This window comes from Sylvia atricapilla, chromosome 6 (genome assembly GCF_009819655.1).
Source record: "Sylvia atricapilla isolate bSylAtr1 chromosome 6, bSylAtr1.pri, whole genome shotgun sequence".
NCBI lineage: Eukaryota > Metazoa > Chordata > Aves > Passeriformes > Sylviidae > Sylvia > Sylvia atricapilla.
Genome location: NC_089145.1, coordinates 18,782,581 through 18,804,668, shown reverse-complemented (window position 1 = coordinate 18,804,668; position 22,088 = coordinate 18,782,581). Strand labels below are relative to the sequence as shown.

General features: G+C 38.9%; 2 protein-coding genes across 2 annotated transcripts in view; one reads left to right on the top strand and one right to left on the bottom strand.

Annotated features, from left to right (window-relative positions):
• The window catches only part of EHF (ETS homologous factor), a 33,060-nt gene extending 24,831 nt beyond the window's left edge, over window positions 1–8,229 (bottom strand). The window contains exon 1 of the mRNA XM_066321005.1: window positions 8,131–8,229. The gene's annotated coding sequence lies outside the window, so the exon portion shown is untranslated. The remainder of the gene's footprint in view (window positions 1–8,130) is intronic.
• Window positions 1–22,088, top strand: part of APIP (APAF1 interacting protein) — a 529,312-nt gene that overhangs the window by 90,626 nt on the left and 416,598 nt on the right. The window lies entirely within an intron of this gene.

The following is a 22,088-nucleotide window of genomic DNA, read 5'->3' as shown; positions in this document are numbered from 1 at the left end:
ATCAGTGGAAACAGTGAAAGCAACACTCTGTCCTAAGACTGCAGTCAGAAGTATCATGCAAAATACACAACGAAAAAGCAGCTAAGACGCAGTGGTTCAAAAATTACTAGGAAAAAGCAGTAAATTAAGTGTAAACAGTAAAGGAACTTTCTTGAGAGATAAAGAAAACCTGAAAGACTGGGAGGGTTTGCTTTCCCATATGAACCCACACACACTCCATCTCTTAATTTACTATTTCACAGGAAAAAAAACCCAACATTGAGTCCATGAGAAGTAGGCACTCATCTGGGAACTGAGCTACTTTTAAGTTCTTCTGAAAATTAAGCCTGCAGGGTTCATCTACTCTAATAGCATCTATGGTGATGGAAGAACTGTAACACTGACAACCACTAAGCAGAGAAGAAAGAGTCCACGCACACAGCAAAGGCAGTAAATGGCACAAAACATAGAAATGAAAGAAGGAACCAGCATTGCCTTCACATTACAAATAGGACAACGGAGACACCAAGCTGAAATTATTCACTTAAGTCACATAACGAGTCAATGGAGAAGTCAGTCCAACTCATCTCTTCCAGCTCAAGCTCCATTGCTATCCATTGCATCACATCTCTGGGAAATCTTTCAACATGCAGATGAGTTAAGTTGAATGTGGTTTTTTTGAGGGCAGAGAGAAGGTATTAAACAAGAGAAAGAATTCTCAAGAAAAAAAGGAGACCTGTTCAGACTGAAAACAAGATTCTTCTATGCATCATGGCTATTATGTGACTAGTAGAGATTTGAATGATAAGTTAGCCAAACAATTAAACCTACACTTGAGGTATTAAATCAAAAAAGCTGCCCTTGACCTATGTATGATCCTGAAAATGAGCTAGAAATTCCTAAGCAGAGCTGGCTGAAATTCAAATTTCTGTTCTATGGAACAGTGGCTATCTCTACAGGGTTTTTTCCTTCCTTTTTGTTTGTTTGTTTGTTTGTTTGTGGGTTTTGGTTGGGTGGGTGGGTTTTTGCTGCTTGTGTGGTTTAGGATTTTTTTTTTTTGTTGTTGGTTGGGTTTTGGCTTTTTTTTTTTTCCTCTTTTAATCACAATCAAAGAAAGGAATTTTTAAAAGAAAGTTCCCTGGCAACAGGGAATCAACTGACATGTAAAAATGTATATTCAAGTTGTTCAAGGATCAAATGTTCAACCCTGTTATGTGGAATTGTTTGTGAAAGACAGAAACGTGAAGCATAAAACTGTGGTACACAGGCAGTAAAATCACCCCAGAGCAGCTGCTGCTGGGAGCAATAAACTCACCTAACATGGCTATTGTGCATATGGTGACCAGGGAACCCTCTGCAGAGCCCAACCACGCTAATCCTGAAATGCAGGCAGCCTCAAAACCAAACTAGGATGGGAAGGTTGTGATCCCATTCATTCTTTTTCACTGAACGCCTTTATTCTTCATCTTCCTGCTTATTTCTTTCACTTTTCTTTTTAAAATTTTTCTTTCCTTTTTTCCCCTCTCTCTTTAATTTTTTGTCTTTTAATTAATTAGACTGGTTGACCAAGACAAGTAATTTTTCTTCAATACCTCATAATCCTGTAACCAGTAAAACAGAGTAAAATATTATCTTCAAGTATCTATCCGTGGCACAAGAATGCCACGTCTTACAGCAACTGTGGAGTATGTAGCTGGTCTCTGGAAAGGAGGCTGAAGGCACCAAAAATGAGGAAAAAATTTGCTTCCTCCAGTCCTTTTTGCTCCCCTGTACTGCTATATATCTCAGTCATCATTGTAACTGGAAGAGAATTCCCCAACAAAATCAATGAAAATATTTCCAGACTATTTCGAACAACTACTTTCCTCACAAGTAGTTTTTTTACCATGAAATTGTACCTATTTTTACAAAGTTCTGAGAAACGAGTATTATCAGAGATCCTTGTAACAGCTTTTGCAGGGGTTGGAGATTTTTTTTTCTTTTCTTTTTTATCTTTAATGATTAAATCTTCATTAGATTTTTAAACATTGAAAATGTGTCATAGCATAAGCAAGGCTGATGCTTTGATCTGCTGCTTGGAGTCCACAGTTTGGGGAAGGGCAGTCCTGGGCACCCCAGCTCTCAGGCCATGCATGTGTTCCTGCAAAAAAATCCTACTGCAGCACAGGGCAAGACCCACAGACATGGAAGTGGAAAGCAGCTCTTTCTAGGACTCTTGGCATGAACAGCCCCTCACTCACTACAAGACAATGCCACTTATGTTATGTCACTTACACCTATTGACATAACAGATACGCCAAATCCCAATAGCTGTGCATTTTAAAGGATTAACTCAAGGAGCTATGCAGATTAGAAAATAGACTTGGTTGAAATTGGGAAAAAAAATTTGAATTCCTCTTTTAAAAGTTATGGGAAGCCTGTGAAGGAGACCAGGAATTTCCAAGTCTTTTGACGAGCATCTGAGGGAATTGGGGTTTTTTAGCCTGGAGAAAAAAAAAGGCTCAGGGGAGACTTTATCATTCCACAACTACCTGAAAGGAGTCTGGGTGTCAAGTCTTTTTTCTCAGGTGACATGTGACAACATGAGAGACTATGGTCTCCAGCTGCACCAGTGGGATTTTAACTGAATATTAGGAAACATTTCTTCACCAAAAAGATTAGCAAGCATTAAAACAGGCTGCCCAGGGAAGTGGCAGGGTCTCCACACCTTTTAAAGATATTTAAAATACACAAAGATATGGCACTTAGGGACTTGGTTTAATGGTAGACTCAGCAGTGCTGAGTTAATGGTTAGAGATCTTTTCCAGACGAAATGAATCTATAATTTCATGTACTAGAGCAAAGTGTTTGTTGTGACTGTTGGAATCAGCAGCGGGCAGACAAAGAAATTTACGTGATTGACTCTCGTCCAAAAATATTCAATCATTTAGGATTTTAAAGAAGGAAGGGAAGTTTCTGCCTGTAGTTACAAAGTATTATAGCTCGATCATTAAAAGTCTTAGAGAGGGTAAGGATACCTGCAAGTCATAAAATGTAGGAAAAATCCTGCATCTATTTCATTTTGTACTTTCCAATTTTGATAAGTCTGTAGGGATATCTTACTAATCTAATCACTTATTAATTCAGTCTTCTAAAATTTTTTCATCCTCCTCTGTCAGGGCAGGTGCCTGGGAATATTAAGAGTCTTTTATGTGAGTACTGTGTTAGATCTCACTACAAAAGAGATGAGAACAGCACCCTTGAATGTGTCAGAATTTGACTCCCTGATAAAGCCCCTCCAATCTATGAGACAACTGCTTAACCAAGCATACTTTGAAAATGCATCATCAAGATGCAAGCTTTTAAACTATTGTGTAATAATAATTACATGTTGCAGAAAAAATCATTAAGAAAGTTTGGGGGTAATCGCTATATCATGGACTTAGTCTGATTCCCGATCTTGGGAAATTTTACAAGGGTTCTCTAACTATACAGCAACAAAAATTAGTTAATTGCTCATTGTTAAATGAAAGAAAACCTGGAACAGTTTTAAAAAACAAAACCAATTTTTCTTGTCATGGCACTACTAATTTAGGCAATAGGATATATTTTTACACATAGTTGCTTAATCCGTACAGACTTACAGGCACTCAGGAGACTATTCTGGCTACATCTGATTGTCAGTTGAGAAAATATCTCAAATGTTTATGTCTGTATCCTTCCTCCATAATGGTTCCAAATAGGAACTTTTATTCCACATTTTTGTAGCTCCTTTAGATAAAATTACTTTGTTTCCACCACCACAAAGTAATTCTCTTTTATTACCCCATCTCATTGGTCTATAACCAGTGATTACCCAGCTCCACTTGGCCGTTCTATCTACTAGTTCTCATACTCTTTCCTGTGAAGCACATTTCACAAGATCAGCAGAGGAATAGGTAATGATAACCATGTGCAATGTCAGCTTTTGGAAAGGCAGCCTTTGAGGGCTCTTCCTCAGAGGGAGACATGCAAAATGCCAAATGCCAGTCGATTGCTCCACTGGCTACATGACTCCATGTTTACTCATTCTCACCTGTCTGTAGACCAATGATCAACAAATGCCCCAAGTATTCTAGGCATTCAGTGAGGGATTTGGGGCAAACTGCAGCCCCACTAGAGCTCAAAGGAGCTCTCATACTAAGAGTCCTCAAAAACCAAATTAATTCTTACTTTTTCACATACCAGTTGTGAGAACAAATCTTTCTTTCCTTAGCCTTTCGATCAGCAGTGTTACTTAGGAGTTTCACTGTTACCAAGTTTACAACGTACCCTTTTTCTTGAAAACTTACTGAAATACTTCTGGGATCACCAGAGACAATAATACATATAAGCTGCAGAGTGTGCCGAGGCAGGGACAGTAGAGGGAGAGATGCAGCCATTTGTGGTTAGAGGTCTTGAAGTGCCCTTGGACACTGGCTGAGTGGCTGAAGCCAGAGCACTTTGCTGAAGATGGTGTAGGGCATCACCAATGTTCACAAGGCACTTATTATTAGGAAGAAAATTCCATGCGCTTATCGCTGAAATTCAGTAGTAGTGAAGCTGTGAAATGGGACAGAGACTTTACTTCATTAAACATCACAAACTATGCTAGCTACAAAAATAGTGTTTCTGTTCATTTCCTTGTGGACAGCAAAGCCATTACATTTCATTCTACCACATCCTAATATTGTGTGTCATTAGTAATGACAAATGACAACTAAGTTTGTCGCTGTTTTCTTTTATGTGCTGCTTGTTGCAGGTATGCCTGTACCTCAGCAACACCTACTTTAAAACCATAGGAAGGCTGATGAGAAAGAGAGCCCTGTAAGACCACAGAAAATCCTACAGAGGGTGGGCACACTATCCCCAGATTAGGAACGGGTCATTCATTTCTATCTGTCTCTTGATCTCAGCACTCTGATGAATTTTAAAGCCAGACAGGTCTGTCCTGGAGCACCCACTTTCCAACCTGTTTCTCTGTACAGTAGGTCATCACCCCAGTTCACAGAGATGGTATTCATAGTATTGCAGAAAGAGGTCAGACAATTTTGTGAGGATTGACTCTGAACAAGTTAACAGTGACAGAAAGCATATGACTGTAGACTCCACTGAACAGATCCAGGCTACATTATGGTTAGTGGGAACTTTTCCCAGTTTGGTCTTGTCACTAAGTTAAACATATTTATAAAAAAGCATGGAAGGGGTGAACAAGGAAGGAAAGTTAAGCACTGACTCTGGAAAGGTGTCATGGCTCGTGGGCAGTTCTCTGAGTTTGCTGAGTCAATAAAATCATTAATCCTTTTCTGTGAGAATTGTACATAAATACACACTTCTTCAGCAGGTGTAGAATTCCATCCTCACAGGAGACTTTGGTGCAAATTTCTGTGAGACATGCAACAGACTAACATGTCAACTCTGTCCGAACACAGACGCACCTACAGAAATCCTTCTTTTTCCTCTCTAATCTCTCTCCATTTGTGTTTCTGGATGATTCTTTTTTTTTTTTTTTTTAAGTTTTATCTTCTGCAGTTTACTGCCTTGAATTTCCCAGACAGAAAAAGTACACATTTAACAAGAAAATTCGTTGGGAATGAAAAATAATTAAGGAAGTTGAGTGGGAGCCAAATTATTTAATTTTTCACCTGTCCAACTGTTCTATTGTCTGTTTCCACCGCTGCTGAAAACCCACAACACCCTGAGAATATCTAAAGTAATAAGAAATTCGTATGGCAATACTACAGCAAATTCTCTCAGGCGACAAGAGGGTAGTAATATCCCATGTTAAACAGACCACATTCTACTCCCTGATCTCACCACGACTGGGGTAAATATACAGTTGTCACTCTATAGGTTGCTGTGAAGCACAACCTAATTTGTGCTGGGGCAAGCAAAGTGATATTCTGATTTATAGGAGAGCCTTTATAATCAGGACATGGGGAAAGCATGTATTTTTACCATTGTTACAGGCTTTACAAGTGACACTTGGAGTAGAAAAAAAATAGAAATGCTAAAAGGAAACATCGACTCTACTAATGATAACCTCCTCTCTGCATATAGGACCAGTGCTCAAGGGGGAGAAGGTGTCTGGAGAATGGCGGCTCTAAGAAAGCCTTGGGCACACTTCATAAACCCCTGAACTGGAATTCCCAGTATATTGACTCATAATATCTCTGTTTGGCACTCTACAGGCTCTGATCCATCCTGACATCCAAATTTCACAGCTAATGTTGAAAAATTAGAGGAGAGCATTGAAGTGATTAAAGGATGGAAAAGCTTACAGTGAAACAGGGTGACATCCTTCACTGTGCTCTAAGTTCCTCCATGAAAATGAACAGGCTTTTGGAGCTCAGACTAGTGCAATTATCAGAGACTAGGCTAAGAAAGAACTTGTCCCCAGCTAACTACACAAGGAACACAAATTTCCTACCCAGGGGAACTTCTCAATAACCATCAAAAGACAACAAAATCAGGTGGCTGAATGTTAAAGCAAGACCATGTCAGACAGAAAATGAGATAAAGTATTTTTAGAAGAATGGTATTTAATTTCTGGGGCACTTAAAAACATTCTGGGGAATTTCCCATCACTGGACTTCTGGACTTGTTTTTTCAAGATTGGAAGTTTTCTAAAAGATAAGCTCTACTTGAAATCATGTAATTATCTCTGAAAAATTCTGGCAAGTCCTCTGTTGTTATTGCAACCATCACTTGGTTTTGAAAATTGTATGGGGCAGGAATTAAACTGTCATTGTGATATTTGTAAGTGAAACACCTTAATCCTGTTGTTTTTCTAGTTTTAACTGCAGCCATTTTCTTTAGTTTCTGTATTGCCTTAAATATAAAACTGCTATATTTTTCCAACTCTGGTATTTTCTACAGTGCAAAATAGATGTCAGACAACTGGCTTAAACTACACCCTGCAAATTTCCTATATAAAAAAAAAACAAACCCAAAACTTAAAGGAGCGCATTTTTTAATTTCACAAAAGTGTTCACAAATTGCAGGAAATGCTGCTGCATGTTAGATCTGTTTAACATGGTGCCAAGTGAGACAAGTATAAATAAAATCATTAAATGAAACTTTTACCACAAGGTACATTTCTGTCATGAGCTTGTTTAATTCTAATAACTGTTTGGTTCTAAAAAAAAGCAAAGGTAGGAAAGAAAGGATAGTTGGATGTACTTTAGAAGCAAAGGCAACATATACCTTTAGATGAAGTTATCAAAAAGCACATTAATGATATAATTGAATATAACAATATACACACAAGTATGTGCCTAAAATGTCTCACAGGGTGAAATGCAAACATTTGTCACTATGCCCATTACACGTATTTTGCAAAATCAACAGAGATTTGGAGCAACTTTTTCTATACATTCTCTTCTACAACTACTTAAACAACTGTGTCTATACCTTAAGGGGCCAGTTCTGGTTCTATTAAAATAAAATTAACATTGGAACAGAAACAAATTAAACAAGCAAAGACACTGCGGGCCTCACACTATGTTTACCTACACAGTGCCTGAGCTGGGTTTTGTGCAGTGTTTTTGCTTAGGCAGAACTAAGATCAGCAGAACCTCCTTCACCACACAACTGCCAAGAAATAGCCTTGAGGCTGAAACCAAGCCAAATTATTAAATGTACTTTAGGGGTTTTTGTTGCAAACATCATGTCCATCAATATCCTCATGACTAAAATGAACTGAAACACGATCATTGTGGAGGGTATCCCAGTTCTGTGACACAAGCACTCTCAATACCATTGAGAAAGTCCACTTTTTCTCTCCTTGTCTTACTGAACAGATGACAACTCTGTTGACAAAAGTAGCCAATTTAGGACCCAGAATATTATTAGATACATCATAATAGAAGCTATTCTCAGGATCTGGCCCCACTCAAACATAAATACAGCAGAAATACTTAAATAGAAAATACTTAAATAGAAGTTCAAACCAGAAAAGCAGAAGTCTTTATTACAACATTAAAAAGCCTTTTGATTAAATGAGTTTAGATGCTGTTCCAAAGTGGGAAAGGAGAGGCTTGGTATAGTGACCAGGAGTCCAGAAGACATTTTTTTTTTTAATTATTTTCACTGGTGTTATTTTAAAAGAAGTGCATTTAAGGAAAAAAAAATAACAAAACCCAAACACCTTACCTCATTTAGCTGCAAATTCTGGAGTGGAAATCCTGAAGCAATGGGAAAACTGTATACAGAACAGTTGGTTGGGTAAGCACAGGTACTAGGTTATGTCAACTACAGACTCCCAGGAGTGAAGATAAATGGATATGATACTAATTTTAAAACATTTTGCTGAACAGTCAAGTAGCCAATAGGGGAATTCCTTAGGTCACTTCCTGTTCATTTGATTGGATCTGCAACGACAACAACCAAGATGAGGTTGAGAGCGTTTGCATAAGGCCAGCTCAGTCCTCGGCATTCAAAGAGAACAGGTCTAACCGGGTTACACGCGTGGCTCCAGAACAAAAGAAAAACCTGGTAATGGATGAGGGATTGATTTCTTTGTAGCTGTTTTTGTTAAGATCATCCCTTCATTTTTAATTTTTTTTTTAATGGAGGTTATTTCAGGTAGATAGGGAAATCATAATTAAAATGAAAAGCAGGAATATCCTAAATTAAAATTAGTCTGGAAATAACATTAGGAGATGATGTATGGTGTGGAGTAACCCTCTGCTGGCAGGGAGGTGGACTGGATGAGCGCATGTGATCGGCTCAATCCTTTCTTTTATAGATTGAATATCCTGAAAAAATGCATGAAAGGGAAGTTTATTGGTCTTTCAGCTTCTCTGGGTATTTAAGAATAGGTAAGAAATAAAATGAGGAAAAAATCATCAGTGTGGGTATATGAGGTTGAGTATGAAAGTTCAGTTATATGCAGGTTAACAGGGCAGAGAATCAGTAGATGTGCTCAGTCTTAAATTTTCCTTGGCCATGTGTGAGTTACTCTTCCAGCCTGCAACCATGAACTTGAGCAGGAAACCAGGTGCCCAAATGAAAATAGGAAGCCTCATCTGCTTCTCTTTATTTCACTAGTCAAAAAAAGGCACCAACATGGAAACAGTTAAAAATGCACTAAAATGTGGGAAGGTTCTGAGGTATCAATAATTTGTATGCATAAAACAAGAAATGCTAAATACTATTATTCGGTGACTGTTCAGTGATCTGTATGAAGTGAATTTTCTAGTCTTTGCTCATTTTTGGTCCCAAGTCTCATCATAAATCTTCCCCTGACAGATGCTAACAAGAGTTCTCAGTGCTAGACTTAGCAATGAATGAATTGTCAGGGAATGAATTGTCCTTCAACATCCAGAGATACTATTAATTATTAATCAAGGCTCATTGTCAATGTAGGGGAAATATTTCACAAATATTATTTATGCTGAACCTGATTTCAAGATAAATAATGGATCTCAGACTCAAGGAATGTCACCTTTGTTCGTATCATTCACACTAACACCAACTAAAAACTAAGTTCCTTTTGTTCACATAGATAAGGTGCACCTGTGTCCAAGTGTTGCTTGGGAAGATTCAATTATTTCTCACCCAGGTTAGGTCATTTCCATGGCTTCATTGATTCTCACCTATGAAAGAAAGTTGTCCTTGAGGAAAAAATGAAGACTGTAAATACCCATCTTGGAGAGCTTCATTGTCTTGCAGTTACAACACCAAGGGTTGAAGTTGTTCGTGCAGACAGCTAGGCAACTATTTTGGTAGGCCTAGCACCTACAAGATTTCTCTAAGCATTCATGTCACTGAGTCCAAGTATTTGCATACCAGGTCATGTCTTGGTAGGTGTTTATAGCTTTCATCACCAAAATAACGCCTTAGTACAATATCAGCATGAATGATCAGTCCAGAGCAGGAAAAGCAAAGAACAAGCAAGCAGTAAAGAACACTTCCCAGGAAGAATACCTTTAGCAAGAAACCCAAGTGTTACATTATATCACTAAGCAAAACATGGGAGATTAAAGAATCACACTGAAATACATCTTATCTATATGCTGCAGAAGCACCACAGGAGGATGCGGCCACTGGATCTCAATACAGACAGGGAAAGCAAAATTTTCCTATTGCTAAATAGGACATCAGCAAAAGCAGAAGAAAAATCGTTCCAATGTGGTACTGAGACTGGAATGTCACTTTCTGTTTGTGTGACTATTGGCCTTTTCTGTTTCAGCTCCTAAGGGCAGAGACAGCTTTGGTTGCTAAGACGCAGAATACTTCCAGACAGACAAAAAAGCACATTGTACCAACAGGTCTGGACAGGGTGAAGCTAGCTTGGTCGGCACACCAGCATGCATTATTTATTACTGTGCTATTTTCAAAGGCAGGGTGCCACACAGGGTGGTGGCTCCCTAAATTTACTGCCCTACCTGGCCAACTATGCTGCCCCCATGCTCCCAAGTATGCTTATTGACACTTACATGTGGTTCAGCACAGAGAGGATTACGGGTGGCTTTCGGAGACAGTCAGACCTTTCCCTCTGCATATCCTTCTTTAGCACTGCAGCCACAAAATTAACATGAATTTGGTCCCCACACAGTTCTAGGTGGCAGAGAAAACATTAAAAACTTTATAACTAGAAACTTGGATGCCACAATCACAGTATGACAGAAGTGCCAGAGCAGATTCCCAGAATTAATTTAATTATAGGCATCAAGGAAATTACCTAAATCTGTCTAGATTCTTAAATTGGCGTCTCTTACTGTAATGTCTGACACCTGATGAAAACAGAGAACAAATGTATGGTAATTTCTATTTTTTCATTAATATTAATCTCTGCTTCATTTGTTAAATTCCAGTGGAATATCAAAAGATGGGTATAAAGCTGATAGGTAGGTTAGACATGCCAAGCAATTTGAGAATACAGAGTATGAGATTCCTGCCTTCATTCTGCTGCAACAAAATCAGAAGTGATTCATAAACTTTGATGGAAAATAATATGCTTTCTGTAAAAACATCACTAGAGAAGCCAGAAGAAATAGGACAGATACAATTTCCAAGCTGTGTTCTATGTTGCAGGCAAATGCCACCTGTTGCTAAGGTTGCCCATTACTTAGGCTTGCAAGACCTTGTAATTTTTTCTTCACAATTTGCTAAATTTTAGCCTTTAGCTCTTTGGCTAAATTGAAGTTTTCCATCATGGACATTTGCTTTGCGACTGAATTTTGAGTAACTGTCACCCATACTGGTAAATGTTTCTCTGAAAAATTCAAAAAGGCTAAGTACTGTACTTTGTATTTATAGTAATGAACATTACTGTCTTTTCTTTGGAAAGCTCAGGAACATTTATGTTTGAAGCACGGATTGATTAGAATAGGCTGTCAAATTAATAGTGTACTGTTAGCCATTCCAAATAAAATCCAACCAAAGTTAGCCAGTTTAAAGCTTATCAACAAATCACAGAATCACGAATGGTTAAGCTTGGAAGGGGTCACAGTCAGTCTTCTGGTTCAACATTCAGGGTCCATCCCTAGAGCCCAGGGCACAGGATTGTATCCAGAGAGATCTTGAGTATCTCCAGTGAGGAACACTCCACACCCTCTCTGGGCAATCTTTTCCAGTGCTCGGTCACCGGCACAGTAAAGATGTTCCTCCTCATGTTCAAGTGGAACTTCTGTGCATCAGTTTCTGCCCATTCCTTCTTGTCCTATTGCTTGGCACCACTGAGAAAGGCCTGGCTCCATCCTCTGATACTCTCCTTTCAGATACTGATAGACATTGATAAGGTCCCCTCTGATTCATCCCTTCTTGAGGCTGAACAAGCCAGACTGCCTCAGCCTTTCCTCATAAGTGAGATGCTCCAGTTCCTTAATAATCTCTGTAGCCCTCTGTTGGACCTGGTCCAGAAGCCCCCAAGTCTCTGTTGTCCTGAGGAGCCCAGAACTGGACACAGCACTCCAGATGGGCCTCACTCACCAGGGCTGAGGAAAGGGGCAGGATCACCTCCTGTGACCTGCTGGCAATGCATTGGCCTTCTTGCCCAATGCTGGCTCTTGGACAGCTTGTTTTCCACCAGGAGCCCCAGGTCCTTCTCCACAGACCTGCCTTCCAAGAGCTCAGCCCCCAGCCTGTGCTGGTGCCGAGGGTTATTCTTCCCCAGAAGCAGGACCCTGCACTTGCCTTTGCTGAATTTCAGAAGGTCCCTCTCTGCCCATCTCTCCAACCTGTCAACGACCTTCTGAAGGGTTGCACAGCCCTCTGGGTTATGGGCCACTCCTTCTGGCTTTGTGAGGAGGCCTCTGCCCCTTTCTCCAAGTCATTGATGAATTAGTTAAACAGGACTGGGCCCAGTATTGAACCTTGGGGGACACCACCAGTGACTGGGCTCCAACTCGACCCTGTGCTGCTGATCACAACACTCTGGGATCTGCCACTCAGCCAGCTCTCAACCCACCTCACTGTTCACTCAGCCAGTCCACATTTCCTGAGTTTGCCTATGAGGATGTTGTGGGAGACAGTGTTGAAAGCCTTGCTGAAGTCCAGGGAGACAACATCCACTGTTTCCCTGAAATCATACTCCACATAATGGATTCAATGAGGCAAAGCCTCGTTACCTCAGCTTTCTTTTGCAGCAAGTGTTCTCCACTTCCTAGCTTCACAAGGCTTTCCCTGCAGATAAAAAAGCCTATTCCTGTACATCCACCAACTTGAAAAAGCAGATTTTCCAATGAGTCCTCCATTTGGTCCAGCAGCTACTCTCAGTACAACTGGCAGAGGTCTGTCGGGGGAAGCTAAAGGCTTCATTCATGGGATTAACCCACAGGCTACTCAAGGCCGAAACAGCCATCTCTGCATGCTGCTTATTTAAAACCTAGAAACTGCACACAGGGAATAGAACTAAGAGAACATGATTAACATTGTGACAGTTTGGGAGGTGCAGTACTTAGGGCACACACTATGGGGTACTCATTCAAAGGGAAGCTGCCCAAAACCAAGCATACAGGGAGTGGCCCTGAGATGTATTTGCTGCATATGAATCAAACTTGTGCTGAAAACTTCTGTTCATTTCCTCATGAGTTTTTTTATGCTATTCATCCTCATGGTATTTTAGGTATTATAGTTACACATGTATTCATAATGTAAATAAACACTTAATATATGTAGATTAGTGTATTACATTGTACTAATGCATTAGCACTAACATTGCAATATTAACACAAAAACATATATTGATCTTTATGAATCCCTAGTGGGGTAAGAAAGTAATCATTTATTGTCCTTATTTTAATGGAGGATCCTAAAATGATCAAGACAGAGGTGTTTATTAATTCAAGGTATCCATTTTGAGCTGCCTGAGCACCATGTATTTAAAACGCTTAGTATTCTATAGTTATGTAAAGTACTGAAAGCACAGCTACCATTCATTCTCATTTCAGATCTTAGTAGTTAGCAGTTCTGTAAATCAGACTCCTTTTCACCAAGAAAAGAAGGAAAAAATGGACTTTTTTTTAATATTACCAAATACTGTCCTGAGTCTAAAAAACAGCCTAAGCATTTTGTCTGCATTTTTCCAAATATAATCAATCTCAAGAAAAATCCATTACAGTTCTGCCTATCACTGTCTAGATAAATTATAAGTAAAGAAAGTGATGATAAGGTTGACGATGGTCACAGCAGAATATGAGCTTTGCAGACAATTCTGTGAAGATTCAAATTTTAAACCAACACAGCTACATATCTTTGTATTTCTATAGCTTCTTCACACATATAATAGTCACCAAAGAGACCCTGACTTTCTGTTAGTTGATTTGATAAACTGAAAATCATTGAGTAACAAAGTTCTTTGGTTCTGTATATTCTCCCCAGGAGAAGGATGTATCCTGAAAATAAAAGATATGCCTCAAAAGACCTACTGGATAACCTGATGAACAAAGGGATAAAAGCAAGCACCCTCAAAATCCTTTCCCAGAAATCCATCTGCCAACCAGAAAATAACATTTAAGCATCACTTCTCCTGTTCCTAAGGAGAACCCCTGCTACCCTGACCCCTTGGTATCCTTGCCACACATCTCAGTTCAAGAGTTGGATTTTTTTCTTGAAAACATTACAGCAGTTTCTCTCATCATTTCAGTCTAAAGGTACAGAAAAGGCAAAATCGAGTGTTCATCCATTGATTGAAGGACTTTCAGAAAAAAAAGTCACATAAGAAATTTTGCAAGGATCACCACAAAACTGTCCATGCTCTGAGAGAGATTCTTAAGAAAAAACACATAGACATCTGCACTGAGAAATAGAATGGGGATAGGGTAGAAAGAAAAAAAAAAAAAAAAAAAAAAAACAATAACATATTAAGTTTTCCATGGAAAAGATAAGGGTGATAAATTGTCAGAATGAACTGCCAGAGCAAACGCAAATTGCTTATACAAACACTGAAAGAAAGAAATGCAAATCCTAAAGATAATATAGGCTTATAGGTAGTTATTTATTTGTTTTAATCTCCTCAGTGCAGGTCAAACCAACTCAATGCACCATTGTTGCACAAACTATTGGGAATAAACTTGTATGAGAAACAGGGAGACAAAGATTAATATTAATAGATTATGTCTGTGACAAATTAAAATTATGTAGCAATGGGGAGGCCATTAAGTGCAGGGCAGCATCAGTTATGTTATGCTCCTGATTTGAAGGAAAAATGTCAATAAATTTGTAAGGAGTCAACACTATCAATTGGTAAGAAACTATTATGAGACTATCTTTTGCCCATATGAGCTGGCACACTCCTCTGGATTTCTGGGAGATTTTGACAATGTATATCTAATAGCAGTTTTGTATAGCTGTGTGTACTGCCTTCTTAGGACTCCAAAAGATTTAATTTATTACGAAGCAATACTAACTGTGTAATGATGTCTCAGAGGAAAACTTCAAAACTATGCAATAGAGGATGTTAAAAAACAAGCAGGCCAAAATGACCTAATGGATCTTTTCTATCTGTTGTGGTTTGAATCTCTTAGCAAACACTTTGAAGCTGCCGGAGCCAAAGCAAAATTATGAGAACATAAAGAAGGCAAACACAAAATAATGCACAAAGATTAAGAAACAAAGGAGTACAGATATTGTGTGATAAACTTTTAGTAGGCCTCAAATACTTCTGCTGTTACATTAATAAACCAGGACATGATAAAACTACGAGGAATGAGGAGAGGCATAACCATTCCTGCATGTTGCACCTCTCACTCCCAAAATTTGGTGAATATAGAAATTAGAGATTTGTGCTAGGATCACAGAGATAGGAACTGGAGCACAGCTCCAGTTAGAAGAGGTCTTGTGTCATATGGATACCTTGACATTGTAGTACAATTATAAGGAAAGGAGGAGTAAGCACAGTAAGTAGCGACTGTATTTCACAATATACAGAATATATCAAACACTTTAGGAAACCTGCAAGTGGGTAAATGGCTCCCAGACACAAAGTGCTAATTCTTATGATGCACTGTGTATTACCAAATTAAATTTTTCCCAGTTTAAGAGTGTTGGAGTCCCTAAGAGCCCTATGGAGGCATTTAAAATCTAAAGGGTTTGAATATTCCCAAATTTAAAAACCGTTAAGAGGAGAATTCAGGTTAAACTAATCTTTGGATTAGCTCATTTTGGTTGTAGGTTTCTAATCTCTAGAAGAGACCTACAAGGAGCATGCAGAATTTCTGTTATGTGCTGGGAAAATAGAAAATTAAAAGAATAAGGAAAATAAGATGCTATGAGAAGGCATTAGGAGCCAAAAAAATCAGATTGAAAAGGAATGGCAGGTCCAGTTACATGAAAAACTAGGAATTGTTCACAGTGTAATCAGCTACTTGCAAGGCTGTCACCCTTGTAATCCGTTCAGCATGGGAAAATGAAACAGAGATGAGGAATCAAGGACAACCCTGGACACAGTTACCCATGTCCAGATTTAGTTCAAAAGCAGTTTAAGGTCGGGATGGCACAACATGTGTCCTAACTGAGAATATAGAGACAGACAAATTGAGGTGCAGAGCAACTAACTGAGAAATTACAGATTTGACTAGTTATGAGGGATCTAAGGGAGCACTGCTACTCCCCTGGGTTGCTCAAATAGGAATATGCCCAGCAAAGACCCACGATAGCATGAATATGTGGGTGCCCAAGATCTTCAGCGTGAGTTTCTCACTCTTCATGGCATTGAGGAGCAGGATTCTGGATGAGTGTATTTTCGTGCACATCTGTGTGCGTGTGAGTGAGTATTGCATGACTGAATGACTGCAGAGGGGATAGACTGAGAAACTTCTTATGCACATTTCTGTCTTGGTGTATAAATGTGAGCCGAGTGAATTTAAAATAGTACATTCATATGTTTGGGAAAGAGTATTAAACAAGATTCCAAGATTTCAGCATTTAGAGTCAGGCAGTGGATATATCTGCCATTAGGTGAAGTTGGAATAGCTTCACAGAAATGAATGAGGGGGGGGTCTAAGAACTATATAGGTACAAAGGACAATAAAAACCCAACCCTTCATGGTTCGAGTTAGCCTTAGGAGTCATATCAGAAGAGATCTTTTGAGCACATCTCAAAGCAAGCAGCTACCTGCAAAATGGAGATGTGAACAATTCATAGGCTAACTTCCAATCTTTGTGATTATGAGAGGATTTCCTTTGCCAACAATCTGAGCAGGGGTGTGAGGGTTAACCCTTGAACATAGCTACAGCAGGCAAATCTTTCGAAACCAGTTTATCCCAGTTCCAGTAACTACACAATGTTCAGTGCCTGTGTGATGCAAATATCGAGTTTATGATTAACTGTGTTAAAATTCCATGGAACTGCAAGTAGTTTTATTTGTTTGTATAGTGAAATTGAGACAATGCACCCTTTCCTTACTATGCTTTAACTTTAATAACATTTAAAGAAAATCTTTCACTGGATGCATTCACTATATCCCTATATGTTCAAAGAGTTTTCTTCACATCCTTTAGTTGGAAGGGGAGTTAGTTAGCACACTATCTGCCAGGGAATATGCATTTCTGATGCGTGTGTGACCAGGGAAAATATCGTTCTAAGGAAGATGTGGGATAGAAAAAGCAAATATTTAACACTGACCTCATTGGAAGCCAGCTGGTTCCCACTACAAAACTTGCACTGTGGAGAGAGACAGGAAAGAGAGAGGACTTCAATGGCCTGGGTTATTCCTCTGGGTTCAGTCAGAATCTTTCAGCAGTTTGTCTCCCGAGATCTCTCAGTCATGATGCTAAGGAGGCTACCCTTTCTTTAAACGGTGTAACACTATAAAGATGAATACATTCTTGTTCATGAGGCATTCCAAGTTTCAGTGGTTATGTCTGGAGATGAAGACTCGGCAGAGTTTATTAGTGATGCCATAAAGGGAGATCTTGGATATATCAGACTATGTACCAGGCTATTGTACTAGCACTTACCATGCTAATTAAACTTGAGGGCCACAGAAGTTCAGCCTTTATCCTTGTAGTTCACCTGCATTAGCATTTGAGATGGGCTGTCCATATCTGTTAGCCCTGATATTTTCCAGATGCCTTTTACTTGGCAAAGATTTCATGTTTCTTATGGCACCTTGTTCTCAGATCAAAGCACATGTACATCACTTTTTCCATGAGAAGTGGACAATTTAATTCAGTTCTGTAGGTGTTTGCACTGAGGAGCTTCATCTGCCTCTTACAAACCAAACCACTCAATCTGGAAGGTGACCATGTGAACAGCATCTTAATTTCTGCAGTGAGGCACACTGACTTGAAGCTGGCACCCCATCACCCCTGTATAGGGTTACTACGCAACATTGCATTAGTCATAATTAATGACTTGATTCATTTTAGAAAGAAAACCCTTCTCCCAGGTTTCTCCCATGCCCTTTCTGAAATGGCTTTTAGTAGCTGGCATTCTGCATCTGTGGGAGGAAAGGATGAGAAGAATTGTAGTGACTTTAGTAGGATTTATTCTGTGGCTTGCCAACAAGGCTCAGTGACCCACAGCAAAACAGCCATGAATTTCAAAGGAGTGAGTCTCTCCTTGAACCGCTCCCTAAGACAGTGAAAGCCTTGGAGCTGGAGTTGTGATCTCCAGGAAACTCCATCACTGCTCTCATGCCCTGCAGGAGATCCTTCTACCTACATGGAGACATATTAACAGGGAACAATGCCTCTTGCAATCATCCCAGTGGTGGGAATCAGTCCCCCACTGACTGACACAGGTGGCTTTATCATGCACCCCCACACACTGTGCAGAAATACTTCTCCAGAGCATACCTGAGGGAAACACCTACTGGGGCTGCCAAATCTGGAGGAAACAATAGACACAGACACAGATCTCCTGCACTAGGAGATTGCAGTATTGCTACTAAAATGGATTGGATATTCTGGGGTTTTTTTGCCAAGTACATAATTTAGGTAATTATGGCACAAGACCTATAGATCTGAGCATTGTTGCATATGGACAGAAAGAACACAAGAAGCATGTTCTTGGATCACAACACAGGAAACACAGGAAAATATGTTAGTATTTCCAAAATTTACAAAAGAAGAAATGTGGTGGAGAAGAAAAGGATAGAGGTGGAAAAAAGGGGGATAAAACAAGATGTTTCAACTTCATAGGAAATGGTACAGTCAATTTCCATATTTTTTTCTCCACACTGAATTTGATTGTTTGTTTGTTGCTGTTTTTGGGGGGGTGTTTTGGTTTTTTTGTTTGTTTTGGGGTTGGTTTTTTGTTTTGGTTTTTTGGGGGTTTTCTTTTCTTTCTATTTTTATAGATGGCCTGCAGTGGTCCTTTCTGGCCTTAACCATTCTGTGATTTCATAGGACACTTCAGGCTCTCAGAGACCTCAGAATGTGTCTAGTTTAGCCTCCTGTTCAAACCAAAACCAGGTAAGTAATCAAACCAGGTTGCTATAGGCTTTAGGGCTTTTTTGTCCCTTTAAAGCAGTTTCTTGGTCAATCAAGTGTATTTCATTAATTGAAACTGCTGTTATAACTATCATTGTAACCAGTCTATCATCCAGACTAGCTTTAAATGTTCCTCAGAATGGTGCTCATACCTCTTCCTTTACAGACTCTTCAGAGGTTTAATCACATTCTGGCTCAGTTTTGTCCTGATCATGTTGAAAAATATACTCCAGTTATAACACACTGTCATAGTCCTCTCACCATGTCACTTCATATTCTAAACTGTACCTCATATCTCTTTTCACATCTCCAATAATATGGTAGATAGAGGCGCAAAAACACCATAAAATCCATTGTCCACAAGGATATGAGTTGAAAGAAAGTATCCACCTGTTCATGTGCAATTCTGTGCATTAAAAAAATAAGAGAAGCAAATTCCCTTGAAAATAATGGTTAATTATATGTGAGTCCAACCATTGTTAAATATTACCTTCAGCATTTTTCTCCACATAGCATAGTTGCATAAAATAGATTCCATTCCCAGCATCAGGTCTCATCCCTGGAAAATCAGTGGCAGTGGAGGCAGGTAAGCCATGATATGTTCATGCATGGATTCATTGAAAGATACAACAAAAAAGAAATTATACTAGAACTCAAAGGCATATCAGCCATCTTACTATTACAAACATTCATCATATAAATATTGTAGCACATTAATTTGATGTGAGTTTCTAATGACATAATTCTTCAGGGAATGTGATTTGTTTATAATAAGAAATACAGGATGTGTCATAGAATCCTGGCATAAAATAATTTGGTATGCAACTTCTAAGGCAGGAACATAATGTTCCTATTTGCTGTCACTGAACTGTCATTTTTTAAATACTGAAAAAGATGGGGGAAGTAAGGGAGAGAGACTGGCAGTGATCTGTGAAGCACCATTTGCTAACTATTACTCATCTTTGAGATGCAAGTTGAAAACCGCAATCTGTGTATAAAACGAAGACCACATTTTAGAATCACCATCAAGATCAGATTTCAATAATTTAAAATTCAAATTTGATTTCTATTTTATAAATAGGCATATTTTATATATATATACATTTTTTGACTGAAATTTAGCTGAATAGACATGACCATTTACAATATTTGAAAATTAACAAAAGCTTTAAACTATACCATGTTTTTGTGGAGAGAGACCTGGTAGAGAAGAATTATTTGCTATTCACTTCTGACCGAATATGCTGTTAGTAGCCAGGCTAGCAGATTCAAAAATTCACCTTCATTGGCTTTTTTAAATGCCCTGGTAACATGAACTCTCATTCCCAGTCATGGGTTTCACAACCTGGTTGCCTGGGAGTAGAGGAAGGAGCCTGAAGAGTACACCAATGCTCTGATGATACTCAGTTCAGCCCTGGGGCTGGCTCAGCTCTTGGGTGCTGCATTTGTCTATTTAAAATCAGCTCCTCTTTACCAGTACCCAGTGGTGTCACTGCAAATAGCTGCATCACCTGGCATTTTTCAAATCGTTTCAACTGCAAATTTTATAGACAGATGTGTCCCTTGGACATAAGTATGAAAATAACAAATCTCCTATACGAAAGGACAATAAATAATGACTCAGGTGACTCACTCCCTGCACAGAGGATGGAAAATGAAAGAGTAAGCCCTTGAATAAGAACTGACTGAGACCTGAGTGAGACCAGTTGCTGAGATAATTAGCAAAGGTCTTTTCATTTGTACATTAATGAAGCAGAAGATCAAAGAGTTTGGCTAGGCCTGTAACCACGACTGCAACATTGTCTTGCTATGCAATAATGAACTCATTATTAGCTGCTTTCATAAATTACATGTGGTAGACTATTTTATTTTTAATACTGTATATAAAGCACAAAAACAACTACAATGCTGTTTTAGAAAATTTTAATTGCTAAGCATGCACTTTCATGTAATAAGTGCATTCTTACTTTCAGCTGATTGCTGCTACCAATTTTGTCCTTTCACAAGGAGTTTCCTGACAGGTGGCAAACCTTCTCTTATTTTGTGGAAGAAAGGGGAAATAAGTGACTGAATGACCAAAGTGAACTTGAAGTATGTTGCATCACTTCAGAAAAATCTGTAAAATCTACCTCAGAGGTAGGAAAAACAGATTAGCATAGTAAGATTACGTAAGATTGAGAAAAGTAAATATTCTAACAATCAAATTCACCCCGTCTTTTTGTGCCAGCATGTTTCTGCCATTTAACATATTAGGGACAGATATGTCTAGACCCATGACCGCAGAGTTGATGTTTAGCTTGGGAAATTATGTACGTAAGGCTCTGGAGTTGATCTTAGGAAATCTGGAATGTTTTTCTCTTTCTACTGTAGACTTGCTGCAACACTGAAGGCAGGTTATATGATATTTATCTTCCAGGTCTGGAGCTGTAAAGCTGCTCACATTTTACACAGCTGCTGGGAGAATAAATGTATAAATGTTCACAATCATATCAAAACGTTCACAAAATGTTGAGAAAAGTTTACAAGCACGCATCTGATTGAAACTTCCAGATAAAATCACAGCAGTTCATGAAGGAAGTTGCCGACTGTTACTGTTGGCAGTAAGATGTGATATGGAGAAAAACTTTGTCACAAATGGACAAGTTATTATTATGTGGGCATGTTAGTATATGTTCTCTTTTAAAAAGGCATAAGAAAGAAAGGTATTTTATCTGTTGGCAAAGTTTCTGATGCAAAAATGATATATGTATTCACATTTATTTATGACCCACTCAGAAGATCTGACACTGCTGGGGAGAAGTTTAAGCTTAGGCATTAAGCCATCAGTTGCTACAGTAACAGCAATTATTCACTGCTCTGGGACATAGGGTAAACCTGACACATTGATTGCCACCCCTCCTCTCCCCCCTGCCCCCTAAATTTTTTTACTTAATGATTTACCTTCAAGCCGATGATCAGATGATTCACAACTCAGATGAAAATAAGGTTGAGTGGAATCCCAATATCGAACAGTTTATTCGAAAACTCTTCTAGCCTGGAAATCATCCACAAGGTAACATTTTTTCATGTGCTTCATTAATTTGAATTGCTCTGCAAACTTATGTCAACCCCCACAGTTCTCACCAAGTATTCACCAAAGCTTTTGTTTCCAGCATGACTATTCATAATGCCTTATTCATCTGTGACCTCAGTAACATGTTATGGTTGTTTTTCTCCCTAACTGGATGACT